The sequence below is a fragment of the Silene latifolia genome, chromosome Y (genome assembly GCF_048544455.1).
Source record: "Silene latifolia isolate original U9 population chromosome Y, ASM4854445v1, whole genome shotgun sequence".
NCBI classification, from domain to species: Eukaryota; Viridiplantae; Streptophyta; class Magnoliopsida; order Caryophyllales; family Caryophyllaceae; genus Silene; species Silene latifolia.
Window position 1 is genome coordinate 299562345 of NC_133538.1, and position 24040 is coordinate 299586384.

At 42.6% G+C, this 24040-nt stretch overlaps 1 non-coding gene and 1 pseudogene across 1 annotated transcript; one reads left to right on the top strand and one right to left on the bottom strand.

Moving 5' to 3' along the window:
- Nucleotides 1-8495: 8495 nt before the first annotated feature.
- LOC141626683 (peroxidase 72-like) overlaps nt 8496-24040 on the bottom strand; it is a 32146-nt pseudogene continuing 16601 nt past the window's right edge.
- LOC141635249 (small nucleolar RNA R71) lies at nt 19393-19501 on the top strand. The gene has a single exon (XR_012539948.1). It is a non-coding gene; the product is annotated as a small nucleolar RNA R71 (small nucleolar RNA).

The window sequence follows — 24040 nt, forward strand, 5'->3', positions numbered from 1 at the left end:
CTACTTCTGGCCCACAATGAGGGTAGACTCAGCTGAATATGCCCGGAAATGCGACGCCTGCCAGCGCTCAGCGCCAATGATCCATCAGCCAGCAGAACCCTTGCATCCCATCATTTCCCCCGGCCATTCACGACATGGGGAATGGACATCGTGGGCCCTATACCTAGAGCCCCAGGGAACATACTATGGATGCTACCAATGACAGACTATTTTTCAAAATGGATAGAAGTAGAAGCATTCACGGAGGTAAAAGACAAACATGTCATCTCTTTTATCAAACGTAATATCATCTGCAGGTTTAGTATCCCGTCATAAATTATATGTGATAATAGATCACAATTCATCTCAAACGACACGAAAGGATACTGTGCTAGATGGAACATCTCTCTGAAAAAGTCAGCACCTAGGACTCCAAAGTCCAATGGGCAAGCTTAACGAATAACGAAATAAATCGCCCCTCCTCGAGGCTTTTGACTGAAAGCAGTTATTTCAGCCATCGACAGCTTCACTTCCGTCCTCCATAGTATAGCAGCAGCAAGGCAGCGGCCTATCATAGCATCCATCACGACTCTATCAGCTCTTTGTCGTGCTTTCTTCCTAGGCGGGATAGAATCTTTCGATCCCTTTCCCGGGTCACAACTCGTTAGACCTGCATAAGAAGAAATATAGCGATTTTCTTCCAAATTGCTCCCGAGTTGGGGCGGAGGCGTCAATTCAAAGGCGGTATATGAATTAACGGAAGGATGAAAAGTAGTCGTACTAATGTCAACAAAAGGAGTGATACTACCTTTCATTGAAGCGGTATGGTCTTCGTTCACCTTCTCATCGCCAATCTGGGCCAGTCGGATGCTAACTCAATCTTTGCCCGCGACTATCGTGCTCGATCGAGCAACTAAATCACTCGATCGAGACTCATCTTCACCAAATCCACTCGATCGAGCAATGGTAACAGCTCGATCGACCAAATTTTCCCCAACAGCAGTCGATCGAGAGCTTTGAGGAGCTCGATCGACCAGTTCTTCATAATATTCAGTCGATCGAGAGCTTTGAGGAGCTCGATCGACCAGTTGTTCATCAAAATCAGTCGATCGAGAGCTTTGAGGAACTTGATCGACCAATTTTTTGCTGGGATTTCCTTGTCAAATGTCGCAATAAAGTAATCGTCCTCGAAGTCCGAGTTGTACACATCAAAATCCGTCTCGACTGTTACCTGAGCGACCTGGTGCGTAAGACTTTCAATTGAGGCATTCCTCGATTGTTCCATTTGTTGCGATTGAAGAGTGAGTGACGCTAATAGCGATTTCAACTCGTCAAACTCTTCTTTGTTGACAGCGGGAGGGGTTGGTTGTTGCGGTGGTGAAAAAGAATAGGAGGGCTCTCGGAAGCCTCGTTGATAGTACGGATGCGGTGGTGCATAACTGCGAGGTGGGGACGAAACATAGTGACTTTGTTTATACTGTCGATAAGCATAAACCTGGTCACGATCTGCAAGGCAGTGAACTGCATCGTGTCCCACAGTACCACATCTCTCACAAAATACCTCCTGAAGCATCGCCATAGGACCTGTAGGACCTATCAAACAACACTAGCAAGGAAGATAAGAACTGTCTCAGGAAATAAAATTCCCTGAGACGGAGGGGAAATAAACGAAACAAAAAAAACAAATAGGGCAATTGCCTCCTCGACAACGGCGCCAAAATTTGATACCGTCGTTTTAGTATCAAAAATAATATTTATAAAACCAAATTACTAAAAGGTAGTAATAAGGGTCGATCCGCAGGGAGGCAAGATATCTGTTTTAACAGTTCGTTTATTAATGTCACAAATTGGGTTGATTCGATTTCTAAGTCTAAACTACAGCAAGGTAAGGGATGAGAGAAAAGCAAGGGAAAGGGATAGCTAGGACAATCGGTTCACCGCGGTTAATTAGTCTAGTAATCTAAGTTTAAGGTCAAGCAAATAGATCTAAGGGGTAACGAACGTCACCTTTCGGTCCTTAATTCGCCCTAAAGCACAAATAGCTTAGCTTTCGCCCTCACTACCACGCTCTAATGTATCGCTACGAGTCTCATCCTTTCCAATCTCTCGATCTAGGTCGAGGTTTACTACGATTTATAATCTAATTGCGTCGACTCAAAAAGATTATAACAATTAATTGTAACGAAAACAACATGGATCATATGAGCATTATCATAATAGATCGATTACTAATCTAACATAATTACGGTTCCCCTAATATCCTAGCAAGAGAATTAGCAATGCATAATTAATGAATAAAGCATAAAAGAAGGGGAAGAAAATACCGAAATGAATTAAGAATAGAATAGAGTTTCAAGATCCGGAATAAGAAAGGGTCGAAACTGGAGAAGAGCTCCAGTCCCGTCTGATGTCTCCCATGTGTTTGGCGTTCAAGCCTATTTATAACAAAATAATGACTTGCTAAACCTAAATAACAAAACAGGCCAAGCCCGTCAAAGATTGTTGCTCGATCGAACACTTAAGGCTCTCGATCGAGTGATATTCCTTAGCATTCTTCTCGATCAAGAACAATTCCTCTCGATCGAGGACTTCTTTCCCTTTAATCACTCGATCGAGAAGTAGCTCTCGATCGAGCAAATGGGCTCTCGATCGAATAGAAATAGTTCTCGATCGAGCACTTCTCAGCGCGTAATTCCTGCTTCGCGCACTAAACTTCAAACGGCTGCCATTTCTTCGTTACTTGTCCGAATCAAGCGATTTTTGGTGGCGTTGGAAAGCTAAGAGGATAAGCTTTCATCTCCAATTCGAATCACCTGAATATCCGTTGTAGAACTCGAGATATGGCTCTTTGAATTAAGCACTCGTAATTTGGAGTTCTTGTTTTGCTCGCCTAGCTTCTTTACTTCCGCGCACATCTCAAATCAATAGTTCCCAAGCTCCAATTCAACTCATATCCTAAATGCATGCCTATGGACATGTTTTAGGCTTGATTTACTCCTTTCTGGCTCATACCTGCAAATATGACAAGAGAACCCAAAGTAGATTATTCAGGGCATATTCGTAGCAAATTACTACTAAAATAGCATAGAAATGTGTGCATAAATGGTCTATAAAGACTATGTAAAATGCACACATCAAGTATGTAGCCAGGGATTCAAAGATGATAGCCTACCTAAAAGTGGCAAAGGTGCTTAAATAGAAATTCAGAGATTGCAAGCTCAAGCAGGTTCCCAGAGACCAGAATATGGAGGCTGATGCCCTAGCAACCCTGGGGGCAACCTTCAAGCCAACGGAGCTAGATAACTGGGACTGACGAACGCCTTACTTGGATTAGTTGAGGCAAGACAAGCTGCCAGGCGACAACAAGGAGGTAAGGGGTTTTAAAATGAAAGCCTCCAGATTCACACTAATTGACAATGTGGTTTTTAGAAAGTCACTAGCAGGACCCTACTTACGGTGCCTGGATAAAAAAGAAGCACATACCGTATTGCATGCCCTCCACAGTGGCAAATATGGAAACCATGCAGGGGGCAGGAGTATGTCAAACAAAACCCTCAGACAAGGCTACTTCTGGCCCACAATGAGGGCAGACTCGGCTGAATATGTCCGGAAATGCGACGCCTGCCAGCGCTCAGCGCCAATGATCCATCAGCCAGCAGAACCCTTGCATCCCATCATTCCCCCGGCCATTCACGACATGGGGAATGGACATCGTGGGCCCTATACCTAGAGCCCCAGGGAACATACTATGGATGCTACCAATGACAGACTATTTTTCAAAATGGATAGAAGTAGAAGCATTCACGGAGGTAAAAGACAAACATGTCATCTCTTTTATCAAACGTAATATCATCTGCAGGTTTAGTATCCCGTCATAAATTATATGTGATAATAGATCACAATTCATCTCAAACGACACGAAAGGATACTGTGCTAGATGGAACATCTCTCTGAAAAAGTCAGCACCTAGGACTCCAAAGTCCAATGGGCAAGCTGAATCTAGTAATAAGATCATCATGTATAACTTAAGAAGGAGATTGCAGGAGTTAGGAGGAAAGTGGCCAGATGAGTTACCACTAGTGCTATGGTTAGACAGGACTACGCCAAAGACGGCAACAGGCCAAACGCCCTTCAGCCTGGTGTTTGGCGCGGAAGCAATAATTCCATCCGAAGTTCTAGTTCCAACCCACTGGTATGGATGTATGACACGGGAACTGAACAATACAGAGATGATCAGGAGCCTGTACATGATAGATGAGCTGCGAGCAAGTGCAAAGATACGTCTGGCTGCCTATAAACAGCCAGTCGCCAAAAGCTACAACAAAAATGTAAAAATCAGGCTCCTGGAGGTAGGAGACCTGGTTCTCCGTGAAGTGTTCCAAAACACCAAGAATCGCAAGGCAGACAAATTCGCCTATAAATGGGAAGGACCATACCAGGTTGAAGGCGTTGTTGGCCATGGGGCATACAGATTGATGACCATGGATGGTCAAATTATACACAAACCATGGAACATACTTCACCTGAAGAGGTATCACTTTTGATAACAACTAGAATTTAGTGTACAGAGTTTTGTATTCAAAAACGCAAAAAAAAAAAAAAAGGCAGTAGGCATACTACCAACTTTGTTCTATTTCTTTTATGTTTCTTTGAACTCTAAAACTACTATTTGAGCCGTGTGGTCTGTAGCTTCCTGGGACCACAATTGCTCTGGCACCCCATGAGATAACGCCAGGTACTTCACATCACTCTGATGGACTTTTCTATTTTTAGGCTTCTTTGAAAACACCACTCTGCACTCTAACATCTATGGTACGTTGAAAGTGTTGCTAGCAGGACTGTCAACTGCAAACGCGGGATGACAAGACAAATGGCACTCCAACATGCCTAACCTAATTCTCCAATAGGAACACCCTTACCAGGCGGCTTATGGAACATACGAAAGGGAGCCTGGCTGACAGCTTAAAGCTCACCCAGCTACCCTAGATACCACCCCCAAATGTAGCTCTCAATACCGAGTACTCGATGAAATCAGGGCCCCAGCATGCATTCACAAACATATGGAGCGCAGGGATCTCTAAGCTACCCGAATCCTGCAACTTTCCATTGGTCCTAGAATGACGATAAACTTGCCAAAGGTACGCCCCTGTTGGCTTTAAACGTGATGAACACACCTTGCGTCATGAACAAGGTTAAGTAGACAGAATGCGGCATATGCCTATATCAGTCATTAGACTGACACGGCAGCTAGCTGAGTTTAAATCAGCCTTCTCAGGCGGACACGACTGGTCAAATAAACCTCCTAGGTTGACACGGCCACTACCAACTAAAACCAGCCAGTAGGCTGACACGACAGCTCCCTAAAGCTAAGTACATAAAATCAACAACTCATGATGTGAATAAAACTTGCTAAAACTGGGCAAAGATTATTTCAAAATACGGCCAAACACGCCACTAAGGCATGCATGGCCCTGAGTTCAGACAACCGCCGCCACGGCTGAAAACACAAAGCAAAAATGTCTAAAAGTTCTTACAAATCTGTGCCGCACAAGGCCAGACTACCAGTAAAAAAAAAAGAGACTTAAAAGAAAAAACTTTTAACTAGAGGCCAGGTCAATGACCTCCCTCTCAGACACCTCCTGCCTCCTCTTGCTGACCCTCCATTTCAGGTACAGGACCAGGTTACACGCCCTCAGTAACAGCTGTCTCTTGAACCTCCTCAGGAATAGCAGCCTCCTGAAAAGAATCAGCTTCCTCAGCAGCAGTCTGCTCCATCAACGCAGGGGAGTTCACCTCGCCGACCTCAAGCATCAGCACGCTCAAGTCAGGCTGAACAGGGTAGAGGGTCTCCAGTTGCCTCTCTTCTTCCTCTATGGACTGCAGGGTAGGAGGCTCAGCAAGCGCAACACGCATCGCGCTGATCTTGCCCCGTTAGGTAGCATAAGCAACAATGTTGGTGGCAAGGGAGATCAACTCACTGATCTTTTTGTCAGAGCGCTTGAGGGCATCAGAAAAGGTACTTCACACCTCTTGAGTGCATGCCAACTAATCAGCTTCCTCCTTTAACTTCTTCTTGGCTCCACTGAGCTCAGCCTTCAGCTCCGCCACACGCTTCCTCAGGTCAAGGCGCTGCTGCTCCAAGTCAGCAATGGTCCCAGAGAGCTGTTGATTCTTAGCGTTGGTAGCCCGACTAGTGGTTTGCACCACATTGATCATCTTCCTATTATAAAGGGATGACTAGAAAGCCCGTTAACAAAAAAGAAAGAGTTAGCAGATTTGGCATGGAAAGATCCAGAATAGGCAACAGAAGAGGAGTACGCACCATAAAGGCATTATGCACGTCATTCTCCGCCATCTCCTCAGGGGAGAATTCCTTAAACGCTTCCACTAGAGAAGGAAAAAGGATCTGGTCGATCTCAGGCCAGTATGGCACCCTGTCTATATTCCCAAAACCATCGGGAAAATGGGCAATGATACCGCCGCTAGCAGTGGCAGCAGGACTCGCTGGAGGGGTAGGAGGATGACGAGACAGAGGATTGACCTCCAGAGGCTCAGGACAAACAATTCTAGAATAGGTGGGAGGAGACTGAAAGGAAGCAGCAGGGGCACTCCTCTTGGATGTAGAAGGCACGTCAGGGCTCCCAGCGGCTCTCTTTCTCTTAGCACTCTGAAGGATAGCCTCTAGAGGATCAACTTTGGCACCTACAATCGGCGATACGTCAGGCATCAGAGGTGTCAAATAAGACAGTTAGCACGCCAATGTTAAATGACATACCAGAAGACATGTTGTGAGCTGATTGTCGAGGGTTGGAGGAGGAGGCAGGGAGCAGATCAGGAAACTTCCTGTCTGAAAGAGAGATGCACAATAATTTGTTGCGGGCAGATGCTAAATCACCCAGACGGATCAAGTTGCGGGGGCCTGCACAGAAATAGGAAGTAAGCCGCTAAGCATTGGAAAAACAAAAAGGACGCCAGGAGAGCTACTTACTCGAAGTTATGACCCAGTCTTCGAAAATATAATCGGCAGGTGGCTGAATGGAGGCCTTCCTCAGATAGAAGAATTCTTTGCACCATTTTTCATCCCTCGACTTCGACACATGCCTGAAAGGGGTCTCGCCACGACCGCGGAAGGAAAACTGGCCCCTTCCCAGCTTTCAAATCTCATACATGTGAGCCAGCACACCAAGACTGATATTGCTGCTCGTATTCTGACTGGCCGACAAGGAGTAGAGGAGAACCCTTCAAACGTTGGCGGCGATTTGGGCCATAGCAAAGCCGTTGGTTCGAAAAAATTTTTGCATAAGCTTAGGGAATGGGAAGCGGAGACCGTATCTAAAGGGGTAAAGGCATAAACAGACCCATCCCACACGGACCGCATCCGCCTTTTGGCCGGGCTCTGGGATGTCAATATCCACCCCGTCACCAAGCCCCAACATTTCTTTGATTATGGGGATGTCGGCGGTGGTCAGGGAAGAGTCACAGTTGTGGGGATGAACGAAAATATTGCGGGACGGAAAGGTGGGGTCTGGGTTTAAGTCAGCTGGAGTGGAGGATGAGGTGGTGTATCGAGTTTTGCCCATGGATAAAGGTGGAGAGAAAGGAAATTAAAAGAGAGAAGGGAGTACCTGATGAAGCGAAGCTCCAGTGGGATGGCGGAAGTCCGGCGAGAAAGCGGGGAGAAGAGGAAGGGTTTTAGAGAGAGTAAGGGTTTTAAATTTTGGAGTTAATAGAAGAGGTAGGTGGAGTGGTTGGGATTATAAAGGAAGAGGGAGAGATAAGGTCCGGGAAACGAGGAGAAGGAGTATGGGCAATGATCAGTGTTTGGGAAGCTGTGCAAACGACGAAGCGAGTTTTGAAGATTAATAATTCCTTATTCGATGTACCGAGGTGTATCTCACAAGGAATTAGGGGCAAACTGTTTAGGCCAAATTCTGTATATTGGCCTAATAGGGAAGTAGGTCCATCAAGACTTATTTGATGAATTGGGCCGAGAAATCTAGTAACCACAAAAGGCTCGCGAGTAAAAGAAGCCAGGAAGATCTCAGGGAGATTTTAGGAAGATCAGGGAGATTAGAGTCCAAGGTAGCGAATTAAGGAAAGAAGCCCAGTAAGACCCGGATACAAGGTTTCTTGCCGTGCAAGGAATTGGACTTGACTAGGGTTTTTACCTTATAAATAGCCAAGGAGATGGAGAAGAAAGATCATTCAAGAAAAAGAATACAAACACAATACATCGTGCTAGCCATATTAATGCACCATCTCTATTGTACTCATTCTCATATTAAAAGCTAGTGCAATCATTGGAAGGGTACAGTTCCTTCCCGCGGTTATTTCCCACGTTGGGTTTTCCGTGTCACCAAAATCTCTTGTGTCATTCTGTCCTTGCATCTTTAATTTCCATATTTAGCATTCACGTAAACAATATCACTAAGATACAGCGAATAAGACCGCATTGACCTTGCTTAACCTAATTCGGTAGAAAAATACCAAAACACATACAAACATGATAATATTAATCAAGGGATACCAAACCTTCAATAACCACAATGATGAGTAACTTTAAAAAAAAATACAAGAAATAATTGTTTTTTTAACAAAAAGGAAAACACAAGGATGCACAAAATCAGCAGTCTGAACTGTCTTTATCTTCAATTACAAATTAGTAATTGACCCTTCTACAGATCTTCCTGATTTCACCACTTGAACCTGTTTTAGGAGTAATATTTCCCATCTTTACCATAGAATTTGAAAAATGCTGGAAGAAACTCTCGATATTATCAGCGTATAGTTTCACCAATTTGGCAGCTTCAGCATTTTGGGTTAACAGGACTTGATAGAACTTAAAAGACCCTTGAAAGCCAGTATGTTTTTGTAGTAGTGGTTGTCGAACTTGGCAGGTGTTATAACAAAAGCAAGAAAGAACAAATAAAGAACAATAAAAGACAAACGCACAGATTTACGTGCTTCACTAACGGTGTGTTAGCTACGTCCACACATGGCAGAAGGGAGAGAGTTTTATTGATATGTGAAGAGTATTCAGATTACAGATTCAGACGGTATGATAAGCATGACTGCTAGGTAGAGACTTAGAGAGTTTATATAATACTCTCTAAGAGCTAATACAGAATGATAAGCATGACTGCTAGGTCAGCGAGTGATACCGTCGTTTTGTATCAAAATTAAATTTATAATTCCAAACTAAAACTATAGCTAGTGATAGTAAGGGTCGAACCACAGAGAGACAAGGTTGATTTTGTTTGCTATTTTTCAGTCTATAAAAGTAACAATTAATTGAGAGGTTTTGAGATTGATTGACTAAATTGACTAATTGCTAAAATGAATTTTCTCAACAAGATAAAAGGAAGATCGGGAACTTCGGTTCGCCATGGCAAGGTCAGGCTAGTAAAGTAGCAGAGGTCTTATAATACGGTCTCAGGGAATACAAGATGGCCTTTCAATCGATGCTTAAATAACCTTACGGTCTATTAATTCCCTAGAATTTCTCAAAGCTTTCGCTCAAGAGAAATTGCAAATCTAACGATAATTCAAATTACTAATCTTTCAACCTAGCAAAAAGGTTTATCAAAGACAACAAGACCAACACGGAAGGGTTCATACTACAAAACAATCCTAATTTACGCCATGGCTCACCTAGTTCCCAATCAATGAAATTACCTACGCATAATTAAAACTATACTAACTTCAAAATTAATAGCAAAGGATAAATTTGACATAATTGAATTGAACTAAAAACAAAAGGGTAGGAGCTCAATTGTTGAAATTAAATTGATGAAAACAAGAATTGAAACAACAAGGAATTAAGGAAGAAAGAATTCGCATAAAAAACTTACTAATTGAATTAATGAACAAAGTATCGAATTCCCCGGTTTTCTGTTTCCAAAGCTAGATCTAAAAACTGAGTTCTTCAATAATGAAAAGCATAACCTAATAATTGCTGCGTTCTACTGATAAAAGATGCCAAAAGTTCAATTACAAGTTGGGCTTTTAAAAGTCTAACACGAAGAAATAAATCTCATTTCAGATGGTCGGTCGATCGGCCAAAGCATGGTCGATCGATCGGTAAATGCGTAAATGCGAGCTTTTGACTTCAACGGTCGATCGGCCAAAGGAGTGGTCGATCGACTGGTGGTCTTTGTGCGGTGGCTCTTCCTCTCTTCAATTCAGCTCTTCACTCCTTTGCACGCATCCCAAGGTGGGTGAATCCAAACTTCCTTCTTCCAAGCTTACCTGAAGTTGCCTCCGGAGGACGATTTAGGCTTGATTTAGCTTACTTCCACTCATTCCAACAATAAATCATAGAAAATGCAAAGTAAACCGTTTCGGGAGAAATAGTAGCTTAAGGCTAACAAATACGCATGGAAATACGTGCCAAAACCGCTGATAAAGTGTATAGAATATGCACGTATCAAATATCCCCAAACCAAACCTTGCTTGTCCCCAAGCAAGCACTATGACCCATATAAAAACTAAATAGAAATGAGTATATCTCAGAGCTAGCTACAAGTCAATGCCAAACCGTTTAATGCACATATTCAACTACTGCAAAGCTTAAATCAAGTGAACATATTTATGCATATCATGGAATTAAATCGGGCGTTCGACCTTGCAAGACTCATAGATTCGGACTCTCCCGGGTCACTCTTCCCTCAGCAAAGCAAATGGTAAGATTATATGTAAAAGAGAGGAAAGAAAATACAGTCTCTCACCTAAACTGCGACCGACAAAACATGTATGCTTGACTAGTATGAATAATGATTCTAACTACCGTACATACACATAACCACCGTCAAGGACTATTACATGCCGAACTATTGCAAAATTTGGATATGTGAGGCCAAGTGGGAAATAAGGGCAAAACAAGTATGGAATTGTGAAGGTAAGAGCCAAGCTAGTACCTAACGAACCATTAAAAACCGCGTCCCATTCCTCCAACTCGAAATATAAACCATGCCTTTAATGACTAGGCAACACAATATCCCAAACAAACGCCTCCAGTTCATGAAGTAGGCACATGAGGCGTGTTCTCTATTCAACCAAATCATTATTATTTTCAAATTCCTCTTTTTTTTTCTTCTTCTCTCTGTTTTTCTTTTTCATTTTTTTTTCTTCACTTCTCAAAATTTTTTTCTTTTTGGAATGGGCAGTCGATCGACCAACATCACCAGTCGATCGACCACCCTGTCACAGCCAGTGCTCTTTGCCTAGGTATATGTCCTCTCTCTTTTTTTTTTCATTTTCTGAATTTTTTCTTTCTTTCTATTTTCAGGCTGAAATATTTTCCTTCACTTCTCAAAAATACTCGCTCCAACATTACAAAAGCGAACCAAAACAGCTTAAATCGACAAATTCCTCTACTACTTCCTAGCTTGGCACAATGGTAGGCTAAGTATGGGATGTAGTTGAGGGCAACTGGCAGTTATGGCTTATAGTGGAGTTAATGGGGTAAAATGGGAAAGGGGAGGATGCAATAGTTCTCAAAACATGCAATACCGACCACAAACCAATGCGTATAGGCAATAAGCAATCAAAACTCATACACGTGCAAAACATGAAATGAAGGGAGTACTACTCTCAATCCTAAATTAACCGGTCATGAATGTCACCAATTATGGGCTCTATATCTCAGAAAGTATAAGTAGTTTGCCAAAAATAATGAGTCAAGTCTAATTACCCGAAATGAATTCCATAAAAAAATTTGAAAAGTCACTTTTAATTCTTGCTAAACAGTTGTCAAAAGGCAAGGAATGGCATATTTGACTAATAGTGCAAAATCATCATTAATAACTCCAATCCGACTCAACTATATGCAAAAGTAAACGTGATATTTTTGATTTTTATGAATTTTTCATTTTTTTTTTTTAAGGAAGAAAAACAAATGCAAACAGAAATGCACTAAACATGTGACTGAAATGCAATAAAAAACAAATGCAGATGCAAAACAAAAGGCATATGCAAATACCCTCCCCAAACCAAAACGCACAATGCCCTCATTGTGCTCATCAACAAATCACCAGCAGAAATATGGGAGAATAAAAGCATAACAAAATAAAAGGAAACTAATAAAGAAAGGAGGGAACTCACAAAATACGACCTCCCCAAACCAGCCAAAAACGGGGAGGTCACCAGCATCTAATCACCACCGTCGTACTCCTCACCACTAGACTCACCGGACCCCGAGTCGCTCTCCTCGTCCGCCTCAGCAGTAGCGGCAGTGGCTCTCCTGGAAGTGGAGGCACCAGCAGTAGTAGTAGGAGGTGGTCTCTTGGCAGGCTGAGGGTAGCCGCCCACAGGGGGAACAAAGTAGGAAAGGTGAGTCCAAGCACCCTGTGGGAGCATCCCCCCCGGGCTAACTCCTCGTAGACTGGGTACAGGGCTAGAGCCGTGTCTAGCCTGTGCTGGTCAAAGCTCCTGCACAAATCACCCAGTACACGTGACATTGCTCTTTGGTCCATGACCGGAGGGACGACCAAAGGTGTGGGTGGTCGAAAGGTGGCTGGGTAGCCAGTGGGAGCAGGAGTGGAGGAAGAGGGTGTCTGCGAAGAGGAGGCACGAGCTCTCCTCGAGGTGGTAGCAGTAGCAGTGGCCGCCACAATAGGAAGCCTGTAACTAGGCAAGGGCGGCCGAGCTGCCCCCTGAACAGTGGTAAGGGGCAGGATAGAAGGGTAGCCAAGAACAGGAATGCGGTCACAGATGAAAGAATCAATCTTCCACCGCATTTGTCTATCGACCCAATGGACAGCCCTCGCGTAAGCAAGGTCCATGAAGCGCAGGTCAGGGTCTATAGGGTCCTCCTGTCGAGGGAAAAGTAAAACAAGACGGTTGGCGATACGCGTCACCAATCCGCCACAAGCAATAGTGGTCAATGTGCCCTCACTAACAGTCTGAAAGTGAGCGGCAGTAAAAAAAGCGATGTTATAGATACGGGCTATCCGACTTTCAATGTTCAGATAGCCCGCTAAAATAGACAGTTCGATGTTATTCACATTGTTTAACTCTTTACGGCCGAAAATGGTATTACCCATTAGCCGTAGAAAATAACGAAGAGGGGGCAAGTGGACGGAAGTGCCCGTTCTTTTAGGTCCGTAAAAGTCACTAATGCAAGACCACATGACCCGGTGAACATCAGAGGTATCCGTGGTTCTGCCCTCGAAGTAAAGACCCAAAAATCTAGCGAAATCGGCTAATGTCAAGGAGTAATTGACATTGAATAGCCGGAAGGAGATGCAAGCACTAGTCTTATTTTCCGCAAAAGCAGCTGAGTTAAAAGCATAAGACGAAAAGAACTCGAGGGTCAAAATGTAATACGTGAACTCAGCCATGTCCACTAGACCCATCATACCTGTCCCGTTTAGCGAGGGGACACAACCGACTCATAATGACCTAATTTCTCCAAAGTAGGTTTATGAAGAAATCGGGTAGCTGTAACTTTCATTCTCGAAACAAAAAGAGAAAACTTAGCACGCTGAGTAGAATTAGCAAAGATAACCTGCGGATAGTCAGGTAGACTATCCGTGGTAGCCTCAATCATCAGTGGCGGTCCTCTTGGCCGCTTGGCAGCTCCTTGACTCGACTGCCCTTCAAATATGTGTTCCTTGCCTTTTGACATTGTTGTTGCCTGCAAAAGAATCCCTATTAGCAACAAAAATCCCCTAACATTTTCGAATTACGAAAACCCGAACAAAATCAGAATTTGAAAATCCAAATTAGGGTTCGAAATTTGGGGAAAACGGTTTTAAACACATCCTAGTTGCTAATTAGGTTCGAAAATCAGGGGGGAAAGGGTAGAACAAGCAATCAAAGCACAAAAATGGCAAGAAAACAATCCCCAAAATCGATTTCCCCAAATCAATTTTTCCGTCTCAATGACACAATGCTCGAAAATCTGGCATGGAACTTGCATAAAAATCAAATAAGAAGGATGGAAGCAAGATTAAGGGCATACCTTAGACGAGAACTTGAAGGATTAAGCAAGAAATTCGAGATTAAAGGGGGATTTGTAGTTGGAAATCGCAAAGGGAAGAAGAACAAGGGTTTCTATCCTCTGATTTTTTTTTGATTAAGTGTGAAGTGAAAGAATGAATGAAAATAGAAAAGAACTTCCCTTATTATTACGCGTTCTGAACCCGCGAAATGGTCGATCGACCACTTGACTCAGTCGATCGACCGGTCTTCCATTTACACAGCTTCTGGATTCCCGTGTGGTGGTCGATCGACTATATGACCAAGTCGATCAACCACTCCCCTATACACAGTAGCTTCTGCTTTCTCCACCTCAGTCGATCGAATGAATCACTTAGTCGATCGACTGCCTACGCTGGCAATTAAGCTTTAGTTCGTCAAAAATTCATTTTGCCATCATAATTTCCCGTCTTTCTCTCACAAACAACCAGTAAACCACCTACGCACTTTGCATAAAAATAAATTCCTGCAAAAATTATCAAAGCCGCACAAAATTTCCAAACCAAGAAATGCTAATTAAAAGGAAATAAACAAATAAATAAAGCTCAAAATGCAAATTAAAAGAAATAACAAAATAAACTTCCTAATTACAAAAAGTTACAACCCGGGTTGCCTCCGGGTTAGCGCTGGTTTAAAAGGTCCCGCACGACCTTTTTACCTCACTTTGCATCATCCGATAACGGGTCGAAGTACAATACCTCGACCTTCCCAACATATGCATCTGATCCGTGATAATGCTTCACATATTGGCCATTAACTTTGAACCTTTCTCCAGCAGAGGTCTCCAATTCAACTGATCCGAACTTTGTGACCGCTGTGACCGTGTAAGGGCCAGTCCACCTGGATTTCAGCTTACCAGGAAATAAACGGATACGAGCGTTAAAAAGGAGTACCTTATCGCCAATATGGAACTCGCGCTTGATGATTCTCTTATCGTGCCAGCGCTTTGTTTTCTCCTTGTAGATCCTAGCATTGTCATAGGCCAGCAGCCTAAATTCCTCTAGCTCATTCAGCTGTGTCATGCGTTTCTCACGAGAGAGGTTAGGATCCAAATTCAAATCACATATAGCCCACCAAGACTTACGCTCTAACTCAACAGGCAGATGACATGTCTTACCATAAATCAATCGGTATGGTGACATCCCGATTGGCGTCTTGAACGCAGTTTTATAAGCCCATAAGACATCATCTAACTTAAGACTCCAATCTTTCCGTGATTTAGAAACAACTTTAGCTAAGACTTCTTTCAATTCTCTGTTAGAAACCTCAACCTGACCACTAGTTTGGGGATGATACCCCAAACCTCTATGATGTTAGACATCGAATTTATTCAATAAAGCACTAAGTTGTTTCTCTTTAAAATGCATTCCCCCATCGCTAATGACAACTCGAGGGACACCAAAACGAGGGAAAATAATCTTTTTAAACAGTTTAATCACGGCTTTTGCATCGCAATGGGGAGTAGCAATAGCTTCCACCTATTTGGATACATAATCTACAGCTACGAGGATATATTTATTACCTTGACTGCTCGGAAAAGGTCCTTGATAATCAATGCCCCAGACATCGAAAATCTCAACCTCAAGAATGCCTACATGTGGCATCTCATGTCTCTTGGAAATATTCCCCGATCTTTGACAAGCATCGCACTCAGCAACAAAATTGCGACAATCTGCATGCAAAGTTGGCCAATAGAAACCAGATTGGAGTACCTTAGCCACAGTCCTGGATGGACCGTGATGACCACCATAAGCAGAAGATTGACAAGCCTCTAGGATATCCTTCACCTCCCATTGAGGCACGCATCTCCGGATGAGACCGTCTGCGCATTCTTTGAAAACATAAGGATCACCCTAAAAATATTGTCTAACATCATAAGCAAACCGCTTCTTCTGCAGCCATGAAAGCTCGGGTGGTATCTTACCTGTCACAGCAAAATTAGCAAAATCAGCAAACCACGGAGGTGGATAAGACCCTGAAGTAGTAATAGCTAACAGACTCTCATCAGGAAAAGAATCATTAATGGGCAACGAATCCTCCCTTTCTGTCAGCTGCAGACGAGATAGGTGGTCAGCTACCACATTCTCTGCTCCTTTCTTATCTTTGATCTCCAAATCAAACTCCTGCAAAAGGAGTATCCACCTCAAAAGCCTCGGCTTCGCATCTTTCTTAACAAAGAGAGTCTTCAACGCTGCATGGTCAGTATAAACAATAACCTTAGAACCTAACAAATAAGACCGAAATTTGTCTAAGGCAAAAACTATAGCTAGAAACTCCTTCTCAGTGGTAAAATAATTAATTTGAGCCTCATCCAGAGTTTGGCTCACATAATATATGGCATTCAAAGCTTTATTCTTCCGCTGTCCCAAAACTGCACCGACCGTATAATCGCTGGCATCACACATGATCTCAAATGGGAGGTCCCAATCAGGCGGCTGAATGATTGGCGCGAGAAACTAGGGACTCCTTTAACCTGTTAAAAGCGGTAAGGCACTCATCAGTAAATTCAAAGACAGCATCCTTAAGGAGCAAATGTGTAAGTGGTTTAGCAATTTTTGAAAAATCCTTAATGAAACGCCGGTAAAAACCAGCCTGACCAAGGAAACTCCTCACTCTTTTAACATTCACGGGAGGAGGTAATTGCTCAATCACCTGCATCTTTGCCTTATCAACATGTATACCTTTATCAGAAATTAGATGCCCTAACACAACTCCCTCATTGACCATAAACTGACACTTTTCCCAGTTTAAAACAAGATTAACATCTACACAACGCTGCATGACTTTATCAAGGTTAGCTAAACAACGATCAAAGTCACTACCATAAACTGAGAAATCATCCATGAATACCTCCATAATATTCTCTATATAATCAGAAAAAATCCCCATCATGCACCTCTGAAAGGTAGCAGGGGCGTTACACAATCCGAAAAGCATTCTACGATATGCAAAAACACCCTGTGGACAGGTAAAAGTGGTCTTACTCTGATCGTCCGGATGAATAGGGATCTGAAAGAACCCTGAATATCCGTCTAGAAAACAGAAAAATTTGTTAGAAGCAAGTATTTCAGTCATTTGGTCAACAAAAGGGAGGGGGAAGTGGTCTTTCTTGGTGGCGGCATTTAACTGTCTATAATCAATGCACATCCGCCACCCTGTCACTACTCGAGTTGGTATTAATTCATTTTTCTCATTTTTAACCACGGTAGTCCCTCCTTTCTTCGGGACTAACTGAACCAGGCTAACCCACTTGGAGTTGCCATCGTATAAATAATACCGCATCGAGTAGTTTCATCACCTCGGCCATAACAACTTCCTCGCATCTTCGGGTTCAACTTGCGTTGACACATGCCTCGTAAGGCTTGTGGCCTTCCTCCACTCTATCATGTGCATACAAACATCGGGGTGATGCCCTTAATGTCATCCAAAGAGTAACCTAGAGCTTTCTTGTTTTTCTTAAGCACACACATCAAAGGACAATGGTCATCATTAAGCTTAGCACTAACAATAGTGAGTCTTGCTCCGTATCATCTAGAAAGACATACTTAAGATTAGGAGGAAGTGTCTTACGACCGGCACCTTTACCTCTCAAGCATAGACAGAATCAGCTTCAATGGTGTAGCAAGTGTTGACCAAGTTCTCGTTGGCCAAGCTTAAAAGCATCTCATCTTCTTCCTCATTGAGCTCGTAGCTCTCCATTGAGGCTACCAAAGCATCTGGCTCCTCAGCATTCTCCACTGTATTACCTGCACACTCATCTAAACGAGTTAGATCAGCTAAGGGATCCTTGGCTAAGGATTCCCTCCAATTACAAGTAACAGTCCTGTCAACAATATCAATGGAATAACACGTATCCTCATCAGAAGGTTCAGTCGCCTTGTGAGCAAGACTAAACTCAATGGTGTCATCCCCTACCTCTAAGGTTATGGTTCCGCGTTTGACATCTATTACGATTTGTTGTATGTAAAAACGGTCTACCTAAAATAATAGGTATCATTGTCCTCAGCAATGTCCAAAACAACGAAATCGACAGGGATAAAAAACTTACCCATTCGAACGGGTACATCCTCTAGAACTCCTATAGGTCTCTGAGTCGATCTATTTGCCATTTGAACGGTAATATCGGTCACCTTAAGTCTACCAATATTTAACCTTTCGCAAACGAGAATACGGCATGACACGACTTTGGCCCCTAAGTCACAAAAGGGCCTTTCCAATTTCGTGGTTACCTATAGTGCAAGGAATTGAAAAGCTACCCGGGTCCTTTAATTTAGGTGGTACATTAATTTGCGAAAGAGCATTACATTCTTCCACAAAAGCAACATTACCATCATCACGAAAATTTCTCTTACGATTTAAAATATCTTTCATAAATTTAGCGTAAGAGGGTACCTGGGTAATTAAATCAGTGAACGGAACCGTTACCTCGAGATTCTGGACCATCTCCAAAAACTTACCAAACTTACGCTCCAGCTTAGTATTCTTTAAACGCTCCGGATACGGGACTGCAACACTGGCCGTAGGATCAGTAACCTTCGGCTTTCGTAAGTTTAAAACCTCCGTCAAATCTTCAATAAGTGTAAAATCATGCAAACTAGTTGACGGAATTGCGTCTTGCACTGAAGACCCAGTCGATCGACTGGTATGAGTGGTCGATCGACCAACTTGACTGGGCGTGAACAGTTCTTGTTCGGAATTAATCTCGTCAGGTGACTCAGTCGATCGACTGACAATGTTGGTCGATCGACTTCCTGTGCTGGGTGTGAATAGTTTTTGATCAGAAACTATTTTATCGACGACTATGATCGATCGATCGTCGACAATGGTGGTCGATCGACGGAAATCCGGAGTTGAGCTCATTTTTGTACCAGAAATTAGACTAGCCTCTTCATCATTTTCCGAGTCTCCTCTTGGCTTGTCGGGACCTTCATAAGAGAGGCCACTTCTGAGATTAATGGCATTAATCGTTTCAATTGGCCCTTCACATTTGTTTGAAGAATTTGCGACTTGCTTAGCCTCTATTTTTTCCAACTGCTTCACAAAATTCTTTGAGGACTCAATCCCGGCTGCTTCCATATTCGCCACTTGAATCAAAAGAGTTTGGACCATTTCTCTCAACTTTGCGGTCTCATCTGAATTATGGATATGAATTTCAACTCTTTCCTTGGAAGCTTCAGAGGCCTCGAGCCTCTCAAGACGGGCAGTAATAGAAGTAATGAGTGTCACGACGGTACTCATTTCATCACTTTGCTTAGTGAATTCCCACGTGAACTCCCAAACTCGGCTCTATGGACCGCCATCTCCTCAATAGTGTTCCAACCTCTATTCTGACCGGTATTGTTTTGAAACCTACCATTCGCAGCTGCGTCCAGGATGACCTTATAATCATCATATAAAGCATTGTAGAATAAGTTGCAAAGATACCACTGCTGGAAGCCATGATGAGGGACAGCTCGGACCAAACTTTTGAAACGTCCCCATGCTTCACAAAAATCCTCATCAACTCCTTGCCGGAAACTTGTGATTTTGTTTCTCAAGGCGTCAGTCTTTGAAAGTGGGAAGTACTTCTTGTAGAAGGCTAATGCTAGAGATGTCCAATCCGTGACTCCAGCTGCTACCCTATCAAGGTAGCGGTACCAATCTCGCGCCGAATCCTTCCAGGAGTATAAGAACATCAACCCCTTTACTTCATCCTGAGTCACCCCAGCTGGTATTGGTATAGAACAGCAGTAGTCTGTGAAACTTTCCATATGCTTCAAGGGGTCCTCATCTGGTAGACCAGCAAATTGATTTCGCTCCACTAAATCGATATAAGAGGAACGAAATTTAAAGTTACCGGTATTAGGGGTAGGTAACTGGTGCCCCTTTGGAAGGTGGTGCTCCTTCGGCTGAAGATTATCATATATTGTAGCCATAATTGCCAAAACGAGAGTACTCAAGTCTTCCTCTCAAAAACCTGTCTTCTAACTGTGCAAAAGCAAAACTAGAAGCAAAGGTAAGCAACGCCTCAAGGAACCAAAGTTCCTTGAGACAAGAAAAATAAACTAAAATAAAGCAAACAGAATTACACCGTCTTCCCGGCAACGGCGCCAAATTTGCTACCGTCGTTTTGTATCAAAATTAAATTTATAATTCCAAACTAAAACTATAGCTAGTGATAGTAAGGGTCGAACCACAGAGAGACAAGGTTGATTTTGTTTGCTATTTTTCAGTCTATTAAAGTAACAATTAATTGAGGGGTTTTGAGATTGATTGACTAAATTGACTAATTGCTAAAATGAATTTTCTCAACAAGATAAAAGGAAGATCGGGAACTTCGGTTCACCAGGGCATGGTCAGGCCAGTAAAGTAGTAGAGGTCTTATAATACGGTCTTAGGGAATACAAGCTGGCCTTTCGATCGATGCTTAAATAACCTTACGGTCTATTAATTCTCTAGAATTTCTCAAAGCTTTCGCTCAAGAGAAATTGCAAATCTAACGATAATTCAAATTACTAATCTTTTATTCTAGCAAAAAGGTTTTTCAAAGATAACAAGACCAACACGGAAGGGTTCATACTACAAAACAATCCTAATTTACGCCATGGCTCACCTAGTTCCCAATCAATGAAATTACCTACGCATAATTAAAACTATACTAACTTCAAAATTAATAGCAAAGGATAAATTTGACATAATTGAATTGAACTAAAAACAAAAGGGTAGGAACTCAATTGCTGAAATTAAATTGATGAAAACAAGAATTGAAACAACAAGGAATTAAGGAAGAAAGAATTCGCATAAAAAACTTACTAATTGAATTAATGAACAAAGTATCGAATTCCCCGGTTTTCTGTTTCCAAAGCTAGATCTAAAAACTGAGTTCTTCAATAATGAATAGCATAACCTAATAATTGCTGCGTTCTACTGATAAAAGATGCCAAAAGTTCAATTACAAGTTGGGCTTTTAAAAGTCTAACATGAAGAAATAAATCTCAGCTCGCAGACTGGTCGATCGACCGGTCAGCATGGTCGATCGACTGGTAAATGCAGAACAACTTTTACGCTGACTTCAACGGTCGATCGACTGAAAGGAGTGGTCGATCGACTGGTGGTGCTGTGCAGTGGCTCTTCCTCTCTTCAATTCAGCTCTTCACTCCTTTGCACGCATCCCAAGGTGGGTGAATCCGAACTTCCTTCTTCCAAGCTTACCTGAAGTTGCCTCCGGAGGACGATTTAGGCTTGATTTAGCTTACTTCCATTCATTCCTACAATAAATCATAGAAAATTCAAAGTAAATCGTTTCGGGAGAAATAATAGCTTAAGGCTAACAAATACGCATGGAAATACGTGCCAAAACCGCAGATAAAGTGTATAGAATATGCACGTATCAGCGAGACCCCGCATAGTCGTTCGAAGCGGCGACTAAAAGAATCATGGCACAAACCCAACAAATCTCCACCTTGACTTGAATTCTCTCACAAATAGACAGATGTACCAGATGCACCCCCATAGATGCCAGATGTACCAGAAAACTCTTCTCCCTTCCCCCTTAGATATTGCCCACAAAGGGGCAATTATAGACTTCGGATATTTAGCAAGTCCAAACAGTGTTGGAACTTGCTATGCGGAAGTGGCTTGGTAAACATGTCAGCTGGGTTATCAGCCGTACCCACTTTGTTCATCTTAATCCTCTTCTCATTTCTCAGAAAGTGATATCTCACATCTATATGCTTAGTCCTCTCATGATGGACTTGATCTTTAGCCAAGCATATTGCACTAAGATTGTCATAGAGTACAATAGCTTGCTCCTGATATAGACATAGATCACTGACCAACCCTTTTAACCAGATACCCTCTTTAGCTGCTGCACTCAAGGCCATATACCCTGTTTCAGTTGTAGACAAAGTAACTGTAGGTTGTAATGTAGCCTTCCAACTGACGACTGAACCACTAAGAGTGAAAACATAACCAGTCGTTGATCATCTGCTGTCAATATCTCCTGCATAATCAGAATATGAGTACCCTGACACAAGGAACTCTCTATCACCTCCATAAATGAGACCAACATCAGATGTACCCTTAATTTACCGAAAAATTCTCTTCACAGCTTGCTAGTGCTCTTTACCTGGATCACCACACTGACTGACTGCGCTAGATCAGGTCTAGTGCAGACCATAACATACATCAAGCTACCCACTGCACTAGCGTACGGAACTCGGGACATGTACTCCCTTTCTTCCGCTGATTTGGGTGTAAAAGCAATAGACAAATGTGCATTTGATGTACTAGAAGTATTTATGGATTTAGCAGTAGACATGCCAAATCTTGAAAGTACCTTATGAATATAGCCTTTCTGAGATAAGAAAAGCTTCTTCTTGCTCATATCCCTGTAGATCTCCATTTCCAGAATTTTTCTTGCTGCACCCAAATCTTTCATCTCAAACTCAGCACTGAGAAGACCCTTTAATTTCTGAACATCAGATTTGCTCTCTGCAGGTATCAACATATCGTCTACATATAGGATCAGATAAATGAGAGACTCATTCTTCACCTTGTTGAAATAAACACAACAATCATACGGACTCCTATTGTAGCCAATTTTTAACATGTAGCTGTCGAACCTTTTATACCACTGCCTCGGTGATTGTTTTAGCCCATATAAGGACTTCTTCAGTTTACAAACGTAGTCTTCTTTACTCGGAATCTGGAAACCGTCCGGTTGAGTCATGTATATCTCTTCTTACAACTCTCCACGTAGGAAAGTTGTCTTCACATCTAGCTGTTCGAGTTCTAAATCCGGATGTGCATCTATTGCTAGTAACACTCTGATGGAAGTATGTCTGAACACTGGTGAAAAAATCTCATTGTAGTCTACCCCCTCTTTCCGACTGAACCCATGAGCTACCAATCGAGCTTTATACCTTATACCCTCAGCAACAGTTTCTCCTTCTTTCTTCTTGAAGACCCATTTACAAGTAACAATCTTTCTGCCTTGAGGCTTCTTGGATAATTCCCAGGTCTAATTCTTTTGAAGTGAGTCCATCTCATCTCCCATGGCACCATTGGGCAGATTCAAAACAAGTAGCTGCTTCTTTGAAAGGTTATGGCTCATGTAAGTCAGGATCCACCTCCTCAGCAACCTGAAGTGCATAACCCACCATATCTTCAAAACCAAATCTATTCGGAGGTTTACCAAAATTAGGCCTGATTGACCGCTTAAGGACCAAACTCTGCTGATTCGGAACTGGTAATAAAGAACCTGATGGTACAGATTCGGATTCGGATTCGAGCTATAGTGGTTTATCTTCTTCATGTGGTACACTCTCATCAAGAGTGTCTTGCTGCTCCACCTGTTTATCAACACTACTACTACTATTTGACAAAGTAATAGAGTTCACAGTAGGATTAACCATAGAATTTTCATCAAAGACAACATTTCTACTCAAAATAACCCTACCCTCAGATGGAGACCAGATGCGGTATCCTTTGACACCATCCCCATAGCCCATGAATACTCCCCTTTTAGCTCGTGGCTCAAGCTTGCCCTCACTAACATGATAATAAGCAGTACTATCAAAAGCTCTTAAAATAGAATAGTCAGCAGACTTACCAAACCACATCTCAAATGGGCTTTTGAGATTCAGACTCGTGTGAGGTCCCCAATTTATCAGATAGCATGCTGTACTAACTGCTTCTGCCCAGAATCTTCTTGTTAGTCCAGCATTAGAGAGCATGCACCTTGCCCTCTCCAGAAGTATCGGGTTCATTCGCTCAGTTGCACCATTTTGCTGAGGTGTATCTCGAACTGTACGATGTCTAGCACTCCCTTTATTCTTGTAGAACTCATCGAACTCAGAACAACAAAACTCTAGGCCGTTACCAGTTCGCAGCCTCTTGACCTTCTTCCCAGTTTGATTCTCCATTAATGCCTTCCACTACTTAAAGTGAGTGAAGGCTTCGTTTTTGTCCTTCATCAAATAAATCCAAGTCTCCTTGAATAATCATCAATAATTGACACAAAATACCTGTGACCTCCCAAAGACTCCACTTTAGAAGGACCCCAACAATCAGAATGGATGTAATCAAGTGTGCCCTTGGT